The sequence below is a fragment of the Tympanuchus pallidicinctus genome, unplaced genomic scaffold, assembly GCF_026119805.1.
Source record: "Tympanuchus pallidicinctus isolate F22 unplaced genomic scaffold, pur_lepc_1.0 scaffold35, whole genome shotgun sequence".
Taxonomy (NCBI): domain Eukaryota; kingdom Metazoa; phylum Chordata; class Aves; order Galliformes; family Phasianidae; genus Tympanuchus; species Tympanuchus pallidicinctus.
The window spans coordinates 854,091-878,741 of NW_026294753.1; the positions used below are offsets into that span (position 1 = coordinate 854,091).

General features: G+C 45.8%; 1 protein-coding gene and 1 long non-coding RNA gene across 11 annotated transcripts in view; one reads left to right on the forward strand and one right to left on the reverse strand.

Moving 5' to 3' along the window:
- The window catches only part of HIVEP3 (HIVEP zinc finger 3), a 221,902-nt gene that overhangs the window by 127,407 nt on the left and 69,844 nt on the right, over positions 1-24,651 (forward strand). For 7 of the 8 annotated variants that reach the window (XR_008210280.1, XR_008210281.1, XR_008210282.1 and 4 more), the window contains one exon: positions 10,552-10,646. The exons of the other annotated variant lie outside the window; for it this stretch is intronic. The gene's annotated coding sequence lies outside the window, so the exon portion shown is untranslated. The remainder of the gene's footprint in view (positions 1-10,551; positions 10,647-24,651) is intronic. 8 annotated transcript variants of the gene reach the window in all.
- Positions 6,398-7,801, reverse strand: LOC128088570 (uncharacterized). Of its 3 annotated transcripts, XR_008210294.1 has the most exons (4): positions 7,724-7,801; positions 7,385-7,468; positions 7,087-7,170; positions 6,398-6,534 (listed from the first exon to the last, which is right to left on the reverse strand). It is a non-coding gene; the product is annotated as an uncharacterized LOC128088570 (long non-coding RNA). The 3 variants fall into 3 exon arrangements; XR_008210295.1 differs by lacking the exon at positions 7,087-7,170 and having other exon boundaries at positions 7,342-7,468; XR_008210293.1 differs by lacking the exon at positions 7,724-7,801 and having other exon boundaries at positions 7,385-7,603.

Genomic DNA, 24,651 nt, shown 5'->3' on the forward strand with positions numbered 1-24,651 from the left:
CATTAAGTTTTCTGGGTTGAAAGGGAAGTCAACCTGTGTGCTTAATTACCTCCCCCAAACCTGTGTGCCGTGCTTAGGTATTTCCTTCATGATTTTCTCAGGCTTGCATTAACAAAACCCATAGAGAAACTACTCTGCCCACCATTTCACCACTGTGTTTACATGAGAAAATTGGCTGGGGCACAAAAGTGCGACCACTGTAACTTGGAAGAAGCTCACGGTTCTTCTGGAAGAGAGGAGCTCTGCTGGAAGGGGTCCTGCAAGAATCCACAAGTGTTTCTGGCCAATATCTCTTTGCGGAAAAGTTTGTGCCTCGGTTCCCACTTCTGTAAAATGGGGTTAAAAATATTCTCCCTCCCTCCCTCCCAGGATCGTTGCCACACTCCATCCGCAGCAGTTTGTAAAGTGCCACAGAGTTTTTTCCACCAGTGTGAAAAATGCTAAGTAGAAGTAAATGGACACTATTTCTAATAATATTCTGAGTGTTTCATGCTGCTGTGAGTGGCTACAAATAACTCTGAAAACACATTATGGTGGAGATTCACCATTATGGTTCAAGGGCACTGAAGAAACCGTTGCTTTTCAGCACTGATGGCTCGGCAGCTATTCCAGAATCTGCCAAAATGGGATCCAATGGCCTTGGGTCTTCTTTGTGCTCTACAAGCAGACCAACACGTAAGGGAGCTCCTGTTTGGGAGCACAGTGGTAGCGACTGGCTGCCCGTGAATGCACTGTGCTGGTTGGTGCCATCACACAGGGAATTATTTTTTCACAGAATCATAGAATGGCCTGAGTTGAAAAGGACCACAGTGATCATCTAGTTTCTATGCTGTGTGCAGGTCACCAACAGCAGCCCAGGCTGCCCAGAGCCACATCCAGCCTGGCCTTGAATGCCTGCAGGGATGGAACGTCCACAGCTTCCGTGGGCAACCTGATCCAATGCATTTTGGGGAGCATTCATTAAAATCAGTGCCTTGCTGCCTTTTCCAACCTTGCATCACATGGCATCGTTTGCGTTCAGAAAGAGCAAAGTGTGGAAGGCTGAAACCATAATTGCCAAACCAAACTTTTCTTCGTAACCCTAAGGCAGCGCTGTGCTGTTTTTCTGCTGAAGAAAAAGCCTGCAGTGTTGGTTTTATTATGCATTATGCAGGTTTTCGGTCTTTAAAGAAGAGAAGGGAAAGTCCCAGATGAGGTGTTGGTTGCCTTATGGTCTCCGTGGAATATAGCTGCCTTTTGATTCTGCCTGTAATTCATTGCCACAGACATGGTCTGCTACCTTCGTGTTTTGATCTGTCATCCACCGGTGGGGATTTGTGCAACGTTAGGAAATACTTCGTGTTCGTATTTGCATTAATCATAATTATTCAGCAGATAGGAAATGGTATGCCAAAATGTTAAAGCAGCATTTGAATTTTACTAAGTAAACAGGTGTAAAGGCAGAAATGAAGGCAATCAAGTACATGAAGTAACAGAAATCCTTAAGTCCCATTCCTGCCTATCTGAGATGAGACTTGCTGGGTTGAGTTTGTCCTGGGAGCTTCTGACTGTGGATGTGTCTCAAGCACAGAACACATCGCAGAGAATTAAAGCTGAATGCTGTTCACCTTCCCTCTTCCCTCTTCCCTTCCCTTCTCTCTGAAAGGGCAGAGGGCAGAGCATGAAGGAGTGTGAGTGCCGACAACAGAGAGTTTAGATAAGCTCTGGTATTCACTGCTTTGCGTGGCATCCAAAATGGCCATTTAGGCAGAGTATTTTCAATGTCGTAGCTGGGAAGCGATGAATATGGTGGTGGATTCCGTGCAGAGTGTGGTCACTGGTGATACTGCAACTCAGGGGCACGTTGTTGCATGTGTGAGGGCACTCGGTGTGCCATCAGAAAGTGATATTTTGAGTCCATTCCCTTCTGTTTACATTTGCCCAGGGCGGCATCGGCCGCCACGAGGAATCGTCTCGCCGTGCTCCATGGGTGTGTGCGTGTGCGAGAGGAGTGCAGGGGATGTTTTCCATTTACCAGTGTTATTTCTGGCACTGCTGCTTTTTCTGTAATCGCTGTGGAAACTGTTATGCTTGGGGGTTCTTCAAGGAAACTCTGTAAGTACTTCTAGGGAGAAATGCATTAAGCAAGTGGCTGTGATACGGGTTTCATAAGGGCTCCCTTTACTCAGGGGCTGGAATGGACCCAGTGCTGGTGGCATTGAGCCACCTCCAGCCTGTTCCCAGGGTCAGGATTTGGGGATCAGATCATACTTCTCCTCTGTTTTCACATACCAGTGGGCTGTTATCCTTCTGACCCGGTTTAGAGTCTGGATTATGCCACTGCTGCATGGAACACACCATGAGGTCACCTGCTTCAGCAGCCCACCTCTGGAGGATGCTGCAAGCCTTGCAATAAATACATCGACCACGGGACAAACCTCTTCTAGTCTGAGCACTCCTGGTCATTCTCATTTACGACGTATTCACAAACAAAATCATGCCAGAAATTGCACACATCAGAAAAACTGGCCCCGTTTTCACAGCTGCAGGGAGCTTATCATTGAAAGCAAAACTCAGAGGAAATGTGCATATACAGGGGGAAGAGAAAGGGTTGCGGTGGGCAGGCAACAGGGCTTGCTAGCTCTCCTGTGCTGTGTTTTATTGGTGGTGTTTAAGAGTGTTCTTTTTCACTCTTGTTTGTGGAGGGGCTGATACCGGAAAGAGGAAAGGAGGTTTTGTCTGTGCTATGCATATTTGATGTTTTACAAGCATGCATTTTAATGATTACCTTAATAAGTTACTCAAACCCTCCTCTCACTTTATTTTGGGATCTCTGGAGGCATTCTGTTTGCTTAACGCTCGTGAAGTCTTTATGGCAGTCAGCAGAGATTTATTACTATTGATTATATGGCACCCAGGGCAGCGTCATGCAGCGGTGTGCAGGAATGATGGTCCTTCCAGGAGCACTTCACCCACCATTGGTCCGCTTAACAGGAGAGCAGAGAAAGCAAAATGGACAGATCCATCCAATTTGATGACCTCATCAATTAATTATTAATTGAGCTTTTAATTTTTGCATCCATCATTCTCCTTCTGTCTCCCCTGCCTTCCCAGAGTAGTCGTTGTGGGGGGGAAAAGCATCACCAGATACTTCTGGAGGGGGGTTTGCAGCTTTGGTTGGAGCAGAGCTGTGCTGCACGTTAACCCCTCAGACTCCAGAGAGGTGCTGCCATCAGAGCTTCTTTGTTTTAAGCCCAAAGAGCTGAGTTTCTCCCAGTGCTGTGAGCTGTAGGGCAAGTGATGCTGTTAATCCATCCTGGCCTCGGTGCTGGATGCTGTAAGTCTCTTTTCTCCTCCATTTCATGGTGGCTGTGGACAGAGAGGAGTTGCCTCTGATTTTCTTAGCAGTCCCCGATCCCTCACAGTTTGGCATGGAAACTGCTTTTGCTGCTTCCGAGCTTCCAGCAGATGTTTGCAGGTGCCAGGAGTGCAGTTTTTTTTTCTAATTGCTTGGGCAGCTAAGAATGTTTGGTCTTGGTTTTGGCCTCTTTACCACTCCTTTGAAGGATCAAGAATGACCTCAACTGCTGGTGGGACAGTAAGATTTCTGGGATAGTGTCCCAAACCAGATAGTCTGATGCTATGGAGCATCAGCTTTGTGGATGTTTCCTTCCTTGGCTGTGTTGCTTGGCTCATAGATTGAGCATCACTGTGTCCATACTCTCATGGGATAGATTTTCTTCATCCGTTCCATCTATAGGAACTCTTCATCCTTCTTTCCTAAAGGGATCCTGCATTACCCCAATGAGCCAAACCAAACAGCATGACCCATGGCTGGTCTTCAGCTGGTTCTGATTGGTGCCAGGAAAGGCCCCACGGGGCTCCCATGCAGGGAAAAGCCTTACATTAACCAAACCTCTCACCACACACTTTTTTTGCCCCCCCTCTTTCAAATCTATGGCATTTTATTGATGAACTGGGCTCGTCAACTCCAAAGAACCACTTTTCTCTTCAGTCCATTTGGTGCTGTGGAGAGAGCTGATGGGAATCGCTACAATAAAATTTTAATTAAATGCCAGGCAATAATTTGCAGTGAATAAAATGTGGTACCTGCAGTACATCTGTTCAGAAACCCAGAGGGCCATTAGTGACTTTGAGAACTGGGAGAAAGACACAGGTCCACTTACCTTGTTTCTTATTCTCTCATTCCGGGGCTGTGAGACCTATTATGTTTAATATTTCATAGCAGTGCATTGTTGCCATCCTTCCTGTGAGTCATTTTTCCACCAGAAACCCGTGCTCTCTGTGTTATTTAACCCCTTTAGGCGGCTGCAAAGTGGATTGCAAGGCTTGTACAGCGAGGCTGTGCTTTGCAGGCTGTCAGTGCATTGCCATGCAGCGCCAGGAAGCAAAAGCTGCTTTCATATGCAGCCACCTGCACTCAAAGGGACAAGCAACAGCCCCAAATCACTTGGAGTGATTACCAGATCTGAAGCTCTGCCCCATGCTGTGCTCCCTTTGGGTGGTAGTTTTCTCTATGCCTGAGTCTACTGGAGCCCACAGTGGAGATGGTGGTGGAGATCAGCAGCATTTCCAACCCAGCAGTGCAGGGAGCTTCGTCCAGCCTTGAGTGATTCCAGGTGATGGGATGACTCTTGGTGCAGAGTTTTCCCACTATTTATTCATTTCTACCCTTGCTTGGCTTTGTCCCGTCCCATGAAGGCCTGTGTGCCTGTGCAGGGACCTTTGCACTTCTCACATTCTTGCAGCTGTGTCTTCCCCTAAAGCATCTCCAGTGGCTCTGCTATATGAGGCACTGAGCTCTTTTCCAGGTTTAAGAAAATGACTCACTGATGGTTTTTGGGAATTCCTCCTGTTTTCTCTAGGTTTCTGACCTGGGAACCTGGAACTGTGCACAGTTCTGTGTTGTTTCTCTATCTTTTATCGGAGCTCCTGCTATGCAAACAGATAGGTTTGAGGCCAAAAATAATTGCGAGTTTCATTTAAATAACAGTAGTGGAAACTTTCTATGGAAAGAAGACACCCCAAAAAAAAAAAAATGCCCCTGAAAGAACAAAGTAATTGCCTTACAGAAAGACTTCCTTTTGCTGCACTGTTTTCCGTTTACATCAGCCGTTTGTCTCCTCTGGGTTGTGCAGTTGTGGTTCTTTGGTGTGTCATCCAGCAAAGTACAGCAGAACTTCTGTGCACAGAAGAAAATTGTTACTTTTTTCTCTGTCATAAGGAAAATTAAAAAAAAAAAAAACCAGCAACAATCAGCTAACCAGCCTGGCTGTGCTCCCTACAAATAGGCTCTGTGACATGAGGAGTGGAAGAGAAAAATGCATATCAGCCCTGAGTGCTGTGCTGGGGGTTATGCTTTTGTGTTGTCCTTCAGATGGGAAGGTTAAAGAATGTGAGCAGTGGCATGCAGCAATTGCACATATGTGGGAGCTTCTTGACCAGTGAGGTGAACCTACTGTGGCATTTCAGCACGTACAATGCACGGATGTGTTTTTCTTGACCAAAATTAGGCAAGGGTCTTTTAGCCCAGTGATCCTAGGACATGAGTTTGGCCATCATATTGTTTTTTCTTGCAATAACTACTTGTGATGCAGACCAAAGTTCTGCAAGGAGAATGTTTTAGTTTTTACCCTCTTTCCTATCACTGTTTTTTGTCTCAAGTCCCGTGAACTGCTGGTTCAATCTCAGTTCATAGTCTCACCTCATTTCCTTTGGTTCAGCAGAATGCTTTTGCTCTGCAAAAGTGTCAAAAAGTGCATGCACATGCCTCTCTTTGCTTCTTTGTTCATCTTTTATGGTGAAGGCAATGGTCATGCTTTTTAATGCCTTGAAAAACTTCTAAAACCCCATACCATAAAATAAAACCAACAAGCACCAGAGATATGCCACATGAATCATTTTCTTGTTGTTCATAGAGCTGAGTGAAGGATGAATAGCTGGAGGAACTTCTGTAGACACTATATCATGCTTGACAGCAAAAGATTTATTTTGAGAACATTGCATTTTATGTGTTACACAAAACCTGAGCAAAGAGGGTGGGCTGATGATTTCCCATGGGTCTTCAAGTGAAGCCATGGCCATAGCAGCACTAGCTGCAGAAGTCTGAGCTGTCTGTGTCTCCTCTAGAGAGTGTATCAAGCCCTTTCACAGCACCTTCTCCATGAACACACTTGATATGGACACCAGTAAACAGTGGATGAGGAAGAAAATTCCTCCTAGTTATCTTGGTCATGCGGTCTACCAGAAAGTTCATAGTTCAGTCGATGAGTGATCTGAATCAAGTCAGTCCCTTCCAACCCAGCCATTCATGGTTCTATGACCTTTAAGTCCCTTCCAACCCAGCCATTCATGGTTCTATGACCTTTAAGCCCCTTCCAACCCAACCGTTCCATGGTTCCATGACCTTTATGCTCCCTTGCAACCCAACCATTCCATGGTTCTATGACCTTTATGCTCCCTTCCAACCCAACCATTCCATGGTTCTATGACCTTTAAGTCCCTTCCAACCCAACCATTCCATGGTTCTATGACCTTTATGCTCCCTTCCAACCCAACCATTCCATGGTTCCATGACCTTTATGCTCCCTTCCAACCCAACCATTCCATGGTTCTATGATCTTTAAGTCCCTTCCAACCCAACCATTCCATGGTTCTATGACCTTTAAGTCCCTTCCAACCCAACCATTCCATGGTTCCATGACCGTTATGCTCCCTTCCAACCCAGCCATTCCATGGTTTTATGACCTTTAAGTCCCTTCCAACCCAACCATTCCATGGTTCCATGACCTTTATGCTCCCTTCCAAACCAACCATTCCATGGTTCCATGACCTTTATGCTCCCTTCCAACCCAACCATTCCATGGTTCTATGACCTTTAAGTCCTTTCCAACTCAACCATTCCATGGTTCCATGACCTTTATGCTTCCTTCCAACCCAACCATTCCATGGTTCCATGACCTTTAAGTCACTTCCAACCCAACCATTCCATGGTTCCATGACCTTTAAGTCCTTTCCAACCCAACCATTCCATGGTTCCATGACCTTTAAGTCACTTCCAACCCAACCATTACATGGTTCTATGACCTTTAAGTCCCTTCCAACCCAACCATTCCATGGTTCTATGACCTTTAAGTCCCTTCCAACCCAACCATTCCATGGTTCCATGACCTTTAAGTCACTTCCAACCCAGCCATTCCATGGTTCTGTGACCTTTATGCTCCCTTGCAACCCAACCATTCCATGGTTCTATGACCTTTAAGCCCCTTCCAAACCCAGCCATTCCATGGTTCCATGACCTTTATGCTCCCTTCCAACCCAACCATTCCATGGTTCTATGACCTTTATGCTCCTTTCCAACCCAACCATTCCATGGTTCTATGACCTTTAAGTCCCTTCCAACCCAACCATTCCATGATTCTATGACCTTTAAGTCCCTTCCAACCCAACCATTCCATGGTTCTATGACCTTTATGCTCCCTTCCAACCCAGCCATTCCATGTTTCTATGACCTTTAAGTCCCTTCCAACCCAACCATTCCATGGTTCCATGACCTTTAAGTCCTTTCCAACCCAACCATTCCATGGTTCCATGACCTTTAAGTCACTTCCAACCCAACCATTCCATGGTTCTATGACCTTTATGGTCCCTTCCAACCCAACCATTCCATGGTTCTATGACCTTTATGCTCCCTTCCAACCCAGCCATTCCATGGTTCTATGACCTTTAAGTCCCTTCCAAACCAACCATTCCATGGTTCTATGACCTTTATGCTCCCTTCCAACCCAACCATTCCATGGTTCTATGACCTTTATGCTCCTTTCCAACCCAACCATTCCATGGTTCTATGACCTTTATGCTCCTTTCCAACCCAACCATTCCATGGTTCCGTGACCTTTAAGTCCCTTGCAACCCAACCATTCCATGGTTCCATGACCTTTGAGTCCCTTCCAACCCAGCCATTCCATGCTTATGTGATCTTTAAGGTCCCTTCCATCCCAAGCATTCCATGGTTCTATGACCCTTAAGGTCCCTTTCAACCCAAGCATTCAGTGATTATGTTATTCTATGGCCTTATAGGAACCAGGAACGTAGTAAGGCCAGAGGTTTATATTTGGAGTGGAATCCAGAGAAAGTTTCTTCTCAGCTGCTTATCACTGATTTCTGAACTCCATGTGTTGCTGGATTATTTTTAATTTATTTCTCCTTGCTGGTGGCTTGCAGGATCTTTTGCTAGAAGTGTATCTCACTTACCTCAGACCATAGCTTCAGATTGTTGTATGACTTTTTGCTCCTCCCCTAGGAATGTGAAAATAAATGGTGAGGATGGATTTATAAATGTGTGTGGAAGGCAAAGAACCAAGTTTGGGAGATGGTCTGCATTTCCCCAAAGCAAGGATTTGTGCTCAGGGGCAAACTGGTTCCTCCTGGGATCACCACCTCCCCACGGGTGGGGGCTGTTAGCCCAAGTCAGCAGTGTGGTCAGCCCATCATTAGTTTAATTCCCTACAAGATGACAAGAAAGTCCTCGTTAGACATGATCTTAATCTTGACACTGATGTTAATTAGCCCTGATTCATTGTTAGAAGAGTATGGAGCCAGGCAGGAAATGAGCAAAAAGCATTACTGGGGGGAAAAATCTCAGATTTCACACTTCAGGGTGTAGGGAGGAGAAGCTTTGAAGTTGCTGTGTTCTTGCTGCAGTATAATATATTAACATTTTGGTTTTGGCTCATGAAGTACTCTTTTCCCTCGCCCTCAGAAGCATCGGATGTAATTAAGCTCAGAAGCAATGGTTCTTTCCAGCTCTTTCCTGTCAGCTGGGTGAACCAGCACAGAAATGGTGGATTTTTTAAATATTTTTTCCTCTTAGCAGAGGAATAGCAGCGACAGCAATCCACCAACTCAGGGCTGCATCACCTCCGAGAAGCAGAGCATCGCTACTTCTTGTTCAGTGCTGCTGCACAGAGACCCAAGGTGCTTTCAGTTTCTTATTTAATGGGCAGCATCGTGACCTGTGTGTCTGCTCGGGATGCAGCACTGCTGGGAGATGAGTTGTCCCACCAGCAGCGACGCAGAGCTACAGCTCTGTCAGAACGCAGCGCTCAGTGATCGGTGATGGCTGCGAGCCATTGCAAAGGAGGTGTGCAGACATCTCTGGAGCAGTTGTGCGATTTACAAAGTCGCTTTCAACCTCAAATAGAGATTTTTTTTTTCATATTTGCAGGCTTTTTTTTTTTTTCCCCCCCCATAGGTTTTGCAAGCATTTATTTAACACAAAAGCAAGGCCCTTCCCTGCATAAAGGCACCTGCCGTGGGGCAGCTGGAGCACTGACCTCCCAGCACTGATGGCAGTGCCACCATCTTCCAGAAACAGGGAAAGGGCACCAGAGCCCTGACCCTCCCCTGCCACAGCAGGGGATATGAATTTTTAATTTGCGTTCAAACTGCTTGCACAATGTCATTGCCTGGAGATAGAAAGCACGTGGCCTCGTTAGAGAGGGTGATAAAAGCTACTTTATCTCAAGTGTCTGGACTGCTGCATTTTTTCCCTTTTTCCTTTTAATCTGATATTCTGTGTTCACAACCCAGATGGGGCAGATGCCTCCCAGTTCAGATTGATGCGTTTTTTCAGTGAAAACTTGCCTGTTTCATAGGATGCTCCCCAGCTAAACTGGGATAGAAGCTGAAGCCTCAGCTTGTCACAGACCTGTTTAAGTGTTTATGCATCAGCAAGGCACAAGGCCATTTGTTATTCCCATGTCATTTTGGTGATTCTTTTTAACTAAGAATGCCTGAGTGGTAGAGGAGCAACACGGCAGTGGGACGATGCAAGCCCCTTGCAGGTGAGCAACCTGTCAGGTTGGGGGAGGTACAGAACAACTGCTAGAAGTGCTTGCATCCACAGCCCAACCCCTCCCTCCAGCCCCATCTCATTCTGTGCAGGTTACTCCTCCTTAGGAGTAATTAGGGCTTTTGGCACTCATGTGGCAGTCTTTCACCTGTGAGCAAGTATTTTACATGCTGTGTGGGAAGGCAGGTTTGTTCAAAGATGTGAGTAGTGTGATATCCTATTGCGTACAGCCACAAGCGAGGCATTTGTGGATATTCGAGCAAGACCTCTGTTGAGCACACTGTAATATTTCCCAAGAGTCTTTTTCAGATTGCACCACTCTCAGTCTGTGCTTTCGTGGCCTCCCATCATTCTTGCTGTCCACGTTGGGACTTTCATTACAGTTCTATTGAGATGCAGTGTCTGGTATCAGGACTTCCACAGTGCTTCCCTCTGTGTATATGGTGAGCAGTATCCCTCTCTGTGCATGGCAGAGGGATGCTTGCTCATACAGCAGCAACCCAATAGCATCCAACTCTGGTTCTGGAATCCTGAGATCCTTCTCCTATAAATAAATAAATAGATAAAATAATAAAGATCCTTGCAGGTTGCTAGTTATTTCCCCTGTGACTTGTCATTGATTATTCCTGCCTTTGGTACTGTTCACCCGTCATTCCTGAATTGTCTTTTTTCTTTTTTCTCTTTATTTTTTTTTCCAGACCATTTCTACTCCTTACCAAGACCATTTTGAATCCTAATCCTGGCTTCCGAAGTACTTGCAGCCCGTCCCAGCCTGGTATCAGCCGCACTTTTAGTAAGCATACCATGTTCCATCATTGCAACCCGTTCTGATAACAGTGAATTGTGCTGGACAGTCCCCAGGACACCCACGTCCAGCACTGTGCCGTGCCCTGTAAGAGGTACAAAAGGCAACAAGGCTCCCTGGGATGATGAGATTTGTGTCCCAACGTGAGAGATGTTATCGGCCCCTTTGAAGTTTTGTCGTGAGAAATATGTTGATTTCCCATGCGATGCTTGAACAGTGTGGGTTTTGTGCAGGGCTGGGAGGCTGAAAGATCTGTGCTGTCACAAAATCAGCACGTTGGCTTTCTCCTGAGCGTTTGTTGAGTTTTTGTTCTCCTGCCTACTTGATGGAAAACCCATCTTCTGTTCACACCCCTTTTGTGCAGCAGTTGGTGGTTAAAGAGCCGCAGTGTTGATGGTGGTGAATGTGTAAACAGGCTGCCCAGAGAGGCTGTGGATGCCCCGTCCATCCCTGGAGGTGTCAGATCGGATGGCCCTGGGCAGCCTGGTCTGGTATTAAATGTGGAGGTTGGTGGCTCTGCGTGTGGCAGGGAGTTGGAGCTTCGTGATCCTTGAGGTCTCTTCCAACCCTGGCCATTCTGTGATTCTGTGTTGAAGGAATGTTTATGTGTTGAGCTGAAGGACATGATTTAGTGGGAAACATTGGACGGTTGGATGATCTTAGAGGTCTTTTCCAACCTTGGTGATTCTGTGATTCTATGAAGGGCGATACTCCAGGATTCATGGATTTTCACGGACTCTCATATAGATCAAAATAGTATTTATAACAGAAAGGGGCAGAGCCAGATGGTGCCCACAGAGACCAAAAAGAGAATGCACAGCCAGCGCGTGTGTCCCTGTAGCAGTCAGTGTTCAACAAATCAGAAGCAGTGGAGGGAGCCCAAAGCTGATCAGCAGCAAATGGGCTCAGATGAGAGGCAACATCTTGTTTCTTTGCAAGGGAAAGCTGGGTTTTGCTGTTGCAAGGGAAAGCTGGGTTTTGCTGTTAGCTGCACCTCAACGTATGTGTTTGTCAGAGCAGCTCTTGGTTTCATACTTCCCCTCCTCTTTGACATCTGCTGTTTCTGGGAATTTAAGTTGGGAGCATCTCATCTTTCATCTCTGACTTCACAGATGTGATGTGAATGAGGATTTCCTGCCCCTATGTCATAGTCTCAGAAATACCACTCGCATGCTGCAAAGAGGGAAACTGAGGCACAGTAGGGCAGCACTTGCATTAAGCTCATAGAGTGAGCTAGGAGGAGAAATGCTGATTTCTCATCCCCACCTCTGTGATCTGTGTGTTACCCAAAGTTATGAGAACTTGAGAAGAAGTGGAGTTCTGTGAACACAGGCTTGCAGAGTGGTGCTTTCAAGGACACCGACTACATAAAACTGATTTACTATGGGAGAAGAAGCCTTAAATATCCCTGTAGAGAGGACATAATGAGAATGATTTTGTGTTTATTCATTGCATTTCACTGAGTGGATGAAATCTCTCCTGACTGTAATTGAATTATGTTTGGATTTGCTATCTAGCATGGTGGTGTTAAAAGCAGGTGCACAAAGGGATTTCTTTCTGGAGAGGGGAAAAAAGTGCTTACTGTAGCAGTCAGTGATTCCTACCACTGCAGTAACCCTAATCAGATTAATTATGGTTCATTTATCTGTCTGGCTTTAATTTGTGAAAGCAACATGTCTGAAGAGTATTGTTCAAAACCTCTAAGAGTTTCAGTGATATTTTAGGTTTCTTTCACATGGTGCAGTGTATCAATGTGCGGCTTTGAGGGAGATGACACTCCAGCACTTAGACCCAGCCACTGGCTCTCCATCTGCTCTTACATCCATCTCCTGTCACCATGCCCATACTGCCCACCCAGAGTTGGCCCAATTACCCCCCATGCGATGCCCTCACCCAAAATTCCTCTCTCTTGTTGCTCCTGTTTTCAACACTTGTACCAAATCTCCCCCTCTGGCAGCAGCCTGGTTCTGCTTTTGATCTCCTGTAGGACCCAGACCGCTGTCTGTGTTGCATCCTTGCCCCATCTCACACGCGGCTTTTTCTTTCTGTAATTTTCCACTGGTGTGTCTCACCCAAAATCATAGCTATTCTCACTTGCATAAGCCACTTGCTTTTCCTGTCTCTCTCTCTCTCTCTTTTTTTTTTTTTAATGCTTCTTTCTTTTGCTATTTTCCATTTCTGAAGAGTTGTTTAGATTTTCACGAAACCAAACTGTAGGGCACTGCATATGTGCTTGCCCACATGTATCTGCTTAGAGCAAAAGTTGCAGAGCAGTATTGAACAAATGAGGCACTTTTCCGTCAGATCCATCCCTCTGTTTTCCTTTTGCATTTATTCACTGCTCAAAAGTGAACTTTTCAATTAAAATATCAAGAAGACTTTGGGTTTCTGTAAGCCTGAACACAAGGCCTTTTTCCCCACACTGGTAGGGTGCTTCTGCCCCTGTGTCGGATAAATGGGAATTTTTCCTTTCATTTTAATTCAGCTCTTCTTTATTTGCTTGGCTTCACAGCCAACCTGTTGTTTCTGTGGTGTATCCCTCCGTGTTTTATCTTGCTGGGATCCAACAGTGTCTCCATTGATGAATTTTCCATTTCTCATGGAAAGGTAAAAAGCACAAGAAGGCTCAGAGGGGGCAGGGATTTGGCTTTGGCAGAGATCTGGTGATCCATGGTAGGTTTTGGTAGACAGCTGAGTAAGGATGTCCTCGTCTCCTTGTGCCAGGAGCCAGCTGCAGCCTGCACCATCCATGCCAGGGGTGCACACGTGTTGTATTTTCAGTTTTTCCTGGCGCCTGCAGTGAAGTGCCTCTGCACAGCAACGTGTGTCACCTTTGTGTCAGCCTTCCCCAAAACACAGAAGCGATGTTTTTAACCAGGTAATAACACACTATTTTAAGCTGCTTCTAAAAATAAAGTCCCCCACACTGCGACAGCAGTGTTTTATAGTTTAATTGTGGCTGTTTTCTTGGGATGATTCATAGAAAGAAGATGAGCCTTACTAGTTTTACCCCAGGGTGAGGCGACGTTGGTGAGTTGCTGATTGTAGTTGAAAAGATCGCATTAGCTCTGCAGTAGCTGGCTTTTCCCTTAGGGCTGAAGCATCATGTTGAACACTGGATAAGCTTTCTTTCTTGTAGGTGTCTGGTAGCTAACACAATGCATTCCGTAGATGGAGAGCATCCTACAGTGCTTTTGAGAGTTGATGCTTTTGTCACATTCAGTGACAAATAATGGCCAAGGGGAGAAACGAGGAAAGAGATGGTTTCTCTGGGAAACAAGGTGGAGATTTAAAACTTGCTGCATGAGCTCAGAGCTACAGGGAGAAATGCAAGAGCCAACAGTATGAGGTGAGGTGGAGGGAAGCGTTATTACAGAGATATCTGGAGAGCAGGAGATGACTCTGCCCTCCCACACTGTCATCAGATATCTCAGCATCTGGGGTGGGAGCAGCTTCTCTGCTGGAGTGCATGGGTCAGGCTCATTCTCTTTTAGTGTTAAGAAGAACGAGTCTTTGTTGAGCTACGTCATGGCCGCTCCTTGCCCAGCCAGCCACCCCAACACCTCACAGAGAAACTTCTTGCTTTCTTGCTCAGTGCATCCCTTGGAGTTAGTGTGCCCCAGAGATGATTGAGGAGTGAATGAGAGGCAAGGAGAAAGGGCCAAAGGTATCCAAGGAGCAGGAATGTCTCAGGTCCTGTTAACAGACTGCTGGGATGCCCAGAGACGTGGTGGATACCCCATCCTTGGAGACACATAAGGTCAAGCTGGACCAGGGTCTGAGAACCTGGATGGAGCTGTAGGTTTCATAGGTTTTCCTGTTTGTTGCTGGGAGTGGGATCAGATGGCCTTTAAAGGTCCCTTCCAACTCAAACAATTCTATGATTCTATGAGACAAATGCCAATAACCACAAGTCTCTTACATCCGTGAGGGTGGTGGGATCTCAAAGTGGTCGTCTTGAAGTCAAGTGCCTTTCAAACACCAGATTTCTCAAGAATGCTGATCTCCAGTCTACCACCTTCAAGACAGCAATACAAATGCCAGCCATGCTAAAAGCAGCATGCAGGAACCTTCACCTCCTCACCTTCTCCTGTGAATACAGCACTCAGATCTTGGTGGCACCTCCAGGCTCCTTGTCACCTCACCAAGCTCCATGCAGCATTAACCTGCAGCCCATCACACCAAATCAATTGGCAATCCTGCAAGAAGCAGTAAGACTTCAGCACAGCATTCAAAGGAGAGATTGCTGCATGGGAAGTGGTAGGAAAGTATCACTGCTTGCTCACAGTTTGTTTCTTTAGAATGCAAAAAGAAGCTTGTCGTGATGAAGGAGGCAAAAAAGGACGTTTGGGTGCAGCTCTGCTGTCAGCTTGTCACACAGTGCTTCTCCAGGATCCTGTGCTTGCTGCTGTAATAGGGGAATAATAATGTCTTATTTCTGTGAAGTTGTCAAGGGTTTGCCTGGTGTTCCCTCTGGGATCCTGGGATCAGAAAGACTTCTTAATAAAATTGTCAAGTTTTGAACTGGCAGTTGGGATAGGAGCAGAGGGTTGAATTGGGCCTAATTCTGATCCTATTTACTGTGCATTTTGGGAGTGGTTGCCTCAGACAGCAGTCACCCCGGGGCAAAAAAAACAGTTAAAGGAAATTAGAATTGTTATCAAAGGAAGAGCACAGTGGGACGTGAGCTGAGGCTGAGCAGTGTTTTTACTTACAAGGATAAGGCTTTTTAACTGGGTGTTTCCTTCATTTGTCATCATTAAGAAAATGACAGTTGGAGTGAAAATTAAATACTCGGGGGAAAAGAAAACAAAACAGCGTCACAAACCAGCAGCCATTCAGCTGATGATTAGATCTGCCCTGCTTAGTGCTACTGCCGTGCAGCCCTTTCAGCCTTCTTGTTCCAAGGAGAGAAGGAAATGATCGAGGAAGGAACATCAAAGCCGATGAGCAGCAAAAGGATAAAATCACTGAGAAGGAGAGCCATGATCTCACCTGTCCATAATGAAATTAAAGGCTTGTCCCTCCAGTGTTGCTCTGTGGGGTTTAAGCAGTGCTGGGAGTCAGGATGCTCCAGTGCTGTCACCAAAGAGTTAATCACCGGATAATTGCCTCCTTCTCTTTCAGAGAGGAGTTTCTCCGTGGCAGCCTGCAGGGTTGTTGGGTAAGATGCGTGATTGTGTGTTCTGGCAACCGCCCCGCAGTGTGAAATAAACACCCTTCCCCATAATAGCCTTCATTGAGCATTGTGCCTGAGAACCCATCGTGACACACGGCGGCACAGGGCCGGGGAGCTTCCTCCTTCCACAGCTCAGCAAAATATTTGTACAGTGTCTTCGGGTAAACCAGTGCCTCCGTGCCGTGGGCTGAGCTGCTCTCAATGCCTGCCCCTGCCCCGAGTCCGTCCTGAAACAGCAAGCACATCCCAGCTCTGTTTAATCTGTCAGCCAGATGGAACCAGCCTCGCTTCCCTGTTAAGTTTACTTTTTAAATTGCTATAATAGCCCTGCAGAGTTCTTGTTGCTTTAAGTAACTGGAACAGAACTTTAAAAACACCGGCACACAGAGCAGCACCGGTCCTTGGGATGTGGAGCCAGGAGGGGAAGCGCAGGGCTGCAGAGCATTCAGCGTGGGGTCTTGGGTCCTCTGTGGTTATTAGGCCTTGCAGTTGCTAAGGGAAAAACAAAAAGTCTTTTTCTTGATCGTGGTACTTAAGAATAACATTTTTCAAATCTTGGTGCTATAGAAAAAAAATGTGTTTTGCTGTTAGAGGAATGTCAGCTGCTTTGCAAAGAATAGAGATGCCTTTTTATTTTCCTGTTGACCGTCAACCCTGTAAGGTCTCAATGGCCAGAGAAAATTATGATGGTTTCTGGCTCCCGACCATTACTGCTCACCAAAAGCTGTTCCACAGTGTCACAGTCAGCCCTGCAGACCACAGAACCAGTTGCAGCTAGAAAGCTTGTGCTCAATGTATAGAAGGCTGATTGAGAAGAAGCGTGTTTCCAAGAATTCTCTGTGTTTTGGTTTGTGTAAGGTCTAAAATTTGAAATATGTTTCTCTTGCCCCACATAGATCTCAAATAGTAATTGTGGGTGGGGGATTGCAACATATATGGCTGGTTTTAGGGATGGCATGCGGAGATCTGTTCTTGACCTTGTGACAGACATGGTATTTCTCACTGAAGAGCAAAACCAACAAAAAAAACCTATCCTGCTGTTTAATTTTACTGATGCAGTCTTTGGGCCGTGAAGCCAGACAGAGTTAGACTAGAAAACAGGAACAGAATCTTAGCAGAGTAGTCGGTCAGTGGAGCAGCTTCACTGAGAACTGCTTTGTCTGCCATCATTTGCAGACTTTAAATCTAGGCTGGTTTTGCTTTTTGTAAGGGATACTGAGGGTCAGAGTAATGATCTTGATGCAGATATAGCAGAGAGTTCTCTGGCCTGTGCTGAGCAGTCGGTCAGACTCATTTCTTTATCATGCTGTCTTCTGATCTTCATATTTGAGGGTGTCTGAGGACCACGTGAGATCATGGCATCACCTTTTGAAAACCAAATTTGTAATTGTCCTGGGAACACCCATTCCAAAGAAATCAAAGACCTTAAATGTGATGCAATCGTTTTCCTGGAATGATCTCCCTGTAGTAGCATTTATGTTTTCTGCTGTTTCATCTAGAACTAAGAATAGGAATTCCCAAAACAAACTCTGCACTTACTGCACACCAGTTCATCACTGATAGCCCACGTAGCCTCTGCTGGTCACAGTGTTTGCTTTGTGAGCTGTTCAGAGCCTAACTGTGAGGACAAACAAGCTCTTGTGGAATTATCATGCAGTTAGTGTATTTTTAATTTAACACTTTTGCATCCAGCCTTGAACTCGTAGAACTCCCTCCTTCTTGGATGATGTTTTGTTTTCTTTTTTTCCTGAAGCCCTCTTCTTAACCTTCAGGTTTGGTTCTAAGAACACCACTTTACCATTTTACTTTTGCTGTAGGAAGGAATGATATCTTCCAAAGTGACTTTTAGGAAAGGGAAGAAAGAAAGTATGCTTCTCTCTTGTCAACAGTGCAGTCATAGCACTCATCGACCCAAGCATCCTCTCCATAACAAGAAACAGGTCCACGTCTTTATGTATCTCCTCCCACACGGTCCTGTTGCACGTGAATGAAGGCAGAAAACTGAAAAAGGCAAATCTTGCAAGGCACAAAGCCAAAGTCAGTGTTTCAGGTTCCCCAGATGGGCTTCTACCCAGATGGCTTGGGGCACCTCTCCGATGAAGAAAGGCTGAGGGAGGTGGGCTGTGCCTGGAGGTGTGCACTGAGGTTCTTGATGAGAGCTGCAGCCAGAGAGCAGAGGAGTGAGGCTCCTGGGCAGCTCATGGCCAACAGCAAGGCGCTGGGGGAAACCTAAGCTCTTGTCCCCTCATGACTTGCTCTTGCAAACGTTGCAGTGCTGTTGACCTGCACTGGGGCTGTTGGTTTCACCGGATCTTTCTGATGATGTCACTTGCTCTATTTAAAGCTGTGAACTCTTCCTCCAGCCCCGACCTCGCTGTTGGCTACGTTAACAAGAGATCTCTCTAATGAGATGTGACTGGGGCCATCTGTTCGGGGGCAAATAGAAACCTCACCTGTCCCTTTTTTCTGAACCTGTCCCCCAGGTTTTATGCCTGCACTGCTATAACTGACCTGCTCAGACAAAGCCCAGCCTCTGTTGCCTGCTGCCTAAAGCTTGCAGAGATAGTAGCCATAAAACAGACCCGCATCAGCAGACGAAGATCACGGCTGTAGCTGTTCTTTCCTGCCCACTAATTGTAGGCATAAAGCAGGAATGCTGGCCCTTCAATGATGTGTTGTTTCTTCTTCTTCTTCCTCTTTTAAAACCAAAACAAAATCAAAAATCCTTTCCTGGAAAGGCTGGAGGCAATTCCAGACTTGCCTGATCTACAAACATTGCATGGCACACTGAGGCAGAGTTCTCATTGCAATGCCTGGTGCTTCGGCATGAGGCAGTTTTAATACATGGACACAGCAAAAATAACTTACCATACGTAATTTAAATTACCTTTAGGTAGAGTTGGAGGTAATCATGGCTATTTTTCAGCAGCCCTCTATCCAAAAAGCTGCTGCTTGGAGGCTCAGCATTATGCTTTGCAGGTGAAATTTTGCATTCTTGCTGCTCTTCTTGCACCAGGAAACTCATTGCAACCCTGGTGTGAGGCTGACTGGGTCTGGCCAGAGTGTCTGACAAACACCAGGATATCAGCACTGCCACAGACTTCTCTTGCTATTTCTCACGATGCTGTGGCACAGCCTGGAGGAAAGAAGGATGTTGGCTGGATATCCGTTTTGCCAAGCATCACGAACCTTGCTTTTATTTTTATTGTTGTTTGTTTTAAGCGGCCACTTGGTCTAAAGTTTAGACATGGAGCCTGCTGTGATCTTTGACAGAGAATTTCTTGCTGATGCTAAAATAATGAGGGCTTTTTGTGATTTCTGAGCAGCTTAACCTATAGGAGATTTCATCTTACAGCTTTTGAGGAATTCTTTCTTCTGAGGCTTTACAAGGCAGAAGGTTTTTGGATTAGTAGCTGAGGTAATTCTTGGATCTAGAATCTCTGTGTGCTTAAGAGCTGTTGCTTTTATTTCTTAGAAAAAGGTGACCTGCTTTATTAAAAAAAATAACAATATAAACCAACCAACCAACCAAACAAACAACATCAGGGTGGAAGTGTTAATGAAAATCCTTACCCTTTATTTTCTTGCCAAAGACAGTTCTTTTACAAATGTCATCAAACAAACATTTTGAAGCCTGTGAGGTTTCTCTTGAGCCCTGCACTGAGCAGGAGGAACATTATCTCAGATTTCCTGTCTGTGCACATGGAGATATTAACCTTCTTCGGGAGGGACGTGAAACCAAGCATTGAAAAATATTTATATGCATTGAAACCAGTGCACATAATTTTTGACCTCCATAGCATTTCCTTAATGCTATTCCAACCCAGAGCTCAGCTGAAAAGTGCTAAAAGGTGCTTTAAAGGTATCTGTGGCCACCAGTGTGAGCTCATTTCTAATTAAACAGAAGCCACACTTTATTTCAGAAGCACGATAATAAATGTACGCGCAATTGGCTGATTCTCAATTAATTAGCCATTAGAAGCAAATTCCATAAGGTCTATTAGGATTAGAAAGTGGAACTTGGTGTCACTGAAGCGTTCCCATTCTCCTGATCTGCATTAAAATGTCGTTTTGCTTATGGCTCTGATGTGCTGTGGGTAATTTCTGCAGGCTCTGCATGGGAGAGCAGGATGTCCACGTTCTGTAGGAAAGGCGTGCACAAATCCCCTTTTGACGTGAACTCCTCCAGGTATGGGGCATCTACAACTTTTTTGGAACAAGTTGCTCATAGAAATGTAGATGCTCCATCCTTGGAGGCTTTCAAAGCCAGGTTGGATGGGGAGCCTGATCTGGTGGGGGGCAACCAACCCACAGCAGAGAGTTACTGCACCTGGATGATCTTGAAGGTCCTTTCCAACCAAGGCCATTCTATGGTTCTGTGATTTGGAGTAAGCTATGAAACTTGCCCAGAAATGGGGACTCTCAGCATCTCCTTTCAACCCATCTGCAACTGGTTCCATCTGCAACTTCTTTCATCACACAGGTTTCAGTGGCCGATTAAATACTAACAAAATTCACCAAAAAATGCCTTGCACCTCATAGATGCCGAGGTTTACTCAGACAGCCAGGCTTTTTGGTGGTATTTTTTTTTCCCTAAAACTTCAATCAATTTTCTTAAAAATCTGACACATTTTTTCATTACAAATTGACTTTTAAAGCCAAGAATGCACACTGTATCTAAGACATGGAGCAGCTTCCCCTGCCCAGTCCACCCCAGCCACAGCAGCCCATTGGGAGCCCATTGAGAACCCATTGGGAACTGTGGTGCAGAGTAAATATTTGGTCCAGCTGCATCCTTGGTGGGAGTTTTTGGGAATTTTTGATTGATGTTTTGTTCTAAGGTGCTCTAAAAGAATGGAGGCTCTGTGGTGTAGAGGAGATGTGGGAAGCCCTGCTCTGTTTATTTTCCTGCAGGGTGGGCTGGTGCTGTGGGTTCCTGAGGAACAGGTTGATGAGGAAAAAACAGGAATAGGTGGATGCAGTGCCAATGGGGTCCCTACCTAAATATTTGCATTCATCCACAAGAAGCATCTGTTAATAGGAGGTCAATCACCTGGAAATTTACCCAAAACCATTCTGCTTCTCATTTAGTACTGGCTCGTTTCATTTGCACGAGGTATATTTTTGTATGTGCATACAGGGGCGTTTTGTGACGACAAGGAGGGAAGCAAACAGTGTCCAGATTTGATTTTCTTCTTCCTGCAGAGTTACCAGCATTCCCTCCAAACTCAGTCATCTTTTTCTCATTCTTTCCCATTAAACAAATTTATATCTTGATTTAAAATGATTCCTCTTTTCTGTCATTTGGCTTGGCCTTTCCCAAGAGAGAAAGAGCTCAGAAGGTGACATTCCCCCAAACCTCCCTGCCTGGATGTAAAGAGCACCAGGGTCTGCCAGTGGTGATGTGTCCTCGCATTGTGCAGTGTGGGATCACTGATGCACATCAACGTGTGAGCACACAGAGCTCTTTCCTGATTTTTCTTGTCTGGGGTCTGTGGACGGAAGCAGTGATTCTCTGCATCCTGCTTTTGCATCATCCTTACTCTGAGAATTAATAATGCATGTGGATATCTGTATTATCGTTCTGTCCTTATTACATCACTTAGGATGCTGGTTAACTCAATGCATTGCTTCCAGGGCTGGAACCCTCCGAGCAGAGAGAAGGCAGTTGGGCAAGACAAACCTCCTGTCAACAGGCTGTGGGAATTTCAGGCTGTGGTTGCTCAGAAGGGTTTATGGGATCTGTAATGATGAGTCCTTAGATTTCAATTAGATTTCAATGACATATGGTCATCAGCCATGTAACATGGGGTGATGCTGTTGGGTAGGGCAGCCAGGATGGGCTCTGCTCAGGTTTCCCCGTGCGTCTCCCAGCAAAGTCCGACTCTTTCCAGTCCTGCTGAAGCAATTGAGATCTTGTGAGGACCTGAAGGCAAACAAAGGAGCTTCCTTTCCGAGGGAGGAGGAAACTGCTTTCCTCCAGATGCGGGGAAGCTGCAGACCAAGGAACTCATCCTGAGTAGCATGGAGGTAACTGTCCCTCTGGGTAATGGGAGATGGGTCTGTGTCAGTGGAGCTGCTCCTGGAGTTACAAAAGTGACAGCAGGACCCTGCCATGTAAAAGTGAAATCCTTTGGCTCTGCCCAGTGCGTGGTTTGCACAGGGCTGTCACACAATCCCATCTCTGGAGCCAAGCATCCAGGGCAGGTGGCCCACTGCTGGCTGTGTCCCCTCGCTGGGACATGGCGCAGGGCTTTGTGCTGCAGGATGACCCAGCCCAGCACACGGCTGTGACAGGACAGGGACCAGCTCCCACCTCTCAAAGCCATTGCTGGAGGACATCTCACTCCCCTGGGGACAGAGGTGCAGGTCAGTTTTATTACCCCGAGTCTACTCCAAGGCTTTGAGCATCCGAGGGATGAGATACGTTTGCTCTAATTTGCTCAATTTTACTGTATTTTTGCTATGATTTTTTTTTTTTTTTTAAGATAAGTCCTTTTTTTTTTTTTTTAAATACAACAATGTAGATTGGAGTTAAAGATAGGATCCCTTCCTGCATGCCGTGATATTATCTAGTGGCTGGCAACCCTGCACATAGCAGGAGGGTTGAAACTAGATGATCATTGTGGTCCTTTTCAACCCAGGCCATTCTATGGTTCTATAATATTGCATTTTATTGGGCAGAAGTTCATTGGGTTTTCTGCTCTTTGTGCCTGGGCATTTTCAGGACTTCTCCATATCTCACATATGCTCTTTCCATTCCCTCCTGCTTGCAGTTCCCTGGGCAATGGCTTAGCAAAGGACTGAGCCAGCAACGAGCAGCTCAGCGTTGATCCTCTATCAGCACAGCACTCTTAAAGCCAAAGCAATGGCGAACTCCATGGCAGCAATACTTTATCAGTACTTTACCAGCCTGATCCCTCTCTTCTGTACATAGGGGGAAAAGAATAAATCAGCAAGCTGAGAGGGTGAAACTTTTCGTTCTTTTCATGGTTGTTTTTTTTTGGTGGGAGCTTTCTGCTGAGCGTGCTTTGGTTTTGCTGAACGCTGCAGTGAGCAGAGCCATCGGTTGTCCCTGCGAGGAGCTCTGCAGATTGTGGCCTGCATGCTTTTGGCTTATTTCGACATTGTGCGCGTCAAATGTGATACTTCAGATTTTCCTGGCTGCCTTTCAAACGCCTCTCACCTTTACCAGGGGCTGGCATTAAACTGTAGAAGGATGCAGCCCTGTGTGTGTCCCAAGAGTTCGCTAAAGCCCTGTGAATTTGCTTTGTTTTCCCAGAAAAGGAAATGAACAAAAACGCGGAGATTTTTAATGATTTCAAGTGTAAATGAGAAACCATTAAAAGGAAAAAATGTATCTATTAAAAAAAGTCAATGTGTACATGCTATCTGAAGCCAAGCAGGAACATCACAGCGTTGCATCTAGCATGGCGCATCAGTGGGTCAATGGTTGGACTTGATGATCTTAGAATACTTTTCCGCCCATAGTTATGATTCTGTGATTCTGTGATTTTGTAATTCTGTGACGATTCTATGACTCTAAGATCTGCAGGGCTTGGTTCTGCTGTCCCATGAACACACAGCTGGAAGAAGAGCACTCAGTTCTGCAGACCTCCAAAGGGCAGGAAATTGAAACTCCAATGTGTAACCGTATAGAACTGGTGGGGAAAAAAAAAAAAAACAGAAAAGAAATAAATAGGTCAGTGGCAAAAAGGGCACTAAAAAGGGTGCATGTATGTGGCAGCACTGAAAGAACAGTGAACCCAAATCAGAGAAACCTCAGCAGTTTTGTCAACTTGCTCGAGCTGTGCGTTGTTACTCTCTTTGAGGTCTGTGCACAGAGAGATGCAGATGCATTCCGGAGCGGATGCTTTGCATCTCCATTTTGCATAGTCAGCTCTGTGCAAAGAGAGGGGGCCTTGCCGTGGCCTTGGAGCAGAGCAGTTCTGCACAGGGATAGGCAGCAATGCAGCTCCCACTTGCAGGGTGAGGTGCGTTTGCATGCAGAGGTTTTTTGTAGCATTTCTTCCCCTTGCTTGCGTATTCAGAGCAAACTGGAAGCGTTTTGCAGTGTCAACTTGAAAGATCGCTTTGTCTTTTTGGTGAGGTTATACACTGATTTTGGAGGCTGCTTGAATTTGATTTTGCTGAGGTTTTATTGCGTTTTGCTTAATTGCTTCTGTTTTATTGTTAATGAGACAAAGAGCAGTTTGCAGAATAGCTTGAGGAGTAAAATTATCCAGGAGCAGAGATGAAATGTGAATGTTAGAAGTTGCCTTGCATTGTTTGTGCTGTCTTTAAACTCCTCATTAGATTTTGTTCAGTCCTGCAAACCTGGAGGCGACATCACTGCCCCATCTGTGTCCTGCAAGGACATCTCTGGGGCAAACCCTGCACCTGGCTGCAGGATGAGTTCCCCATGGGCAGGATGGGCCATGGCCCATGCTTGGTCAGACACCCCTGCAGTCCAGTTTATTACTTTTCCAGTCTGAAAAGAGCATATCTGCAAGCTTTGCAACAGACTTGGACCCTTATGAAGCAGAACCAGACAAGAGTGATGTAGTCTGGCGTGGGGTCCAAGCCTTGAGTGGCTAAAATCTGTGCATGTGGAACACTGAGGAATATTCTGCAATGGGAATTAATCTTATAATTACACACAGCTGCAGTTCCTTGCTGGTGGGATAAACCCAGTGCTCCCAGGTGGGCAGCCAGGAGCCAGGACCTGGGACTCCCAATGCATCGCTGCAGGGTGAAATGAACAGTATCAGGATGAGCTTCTTTTCATTTTGGTCATTGCTACAGGTCCATTTT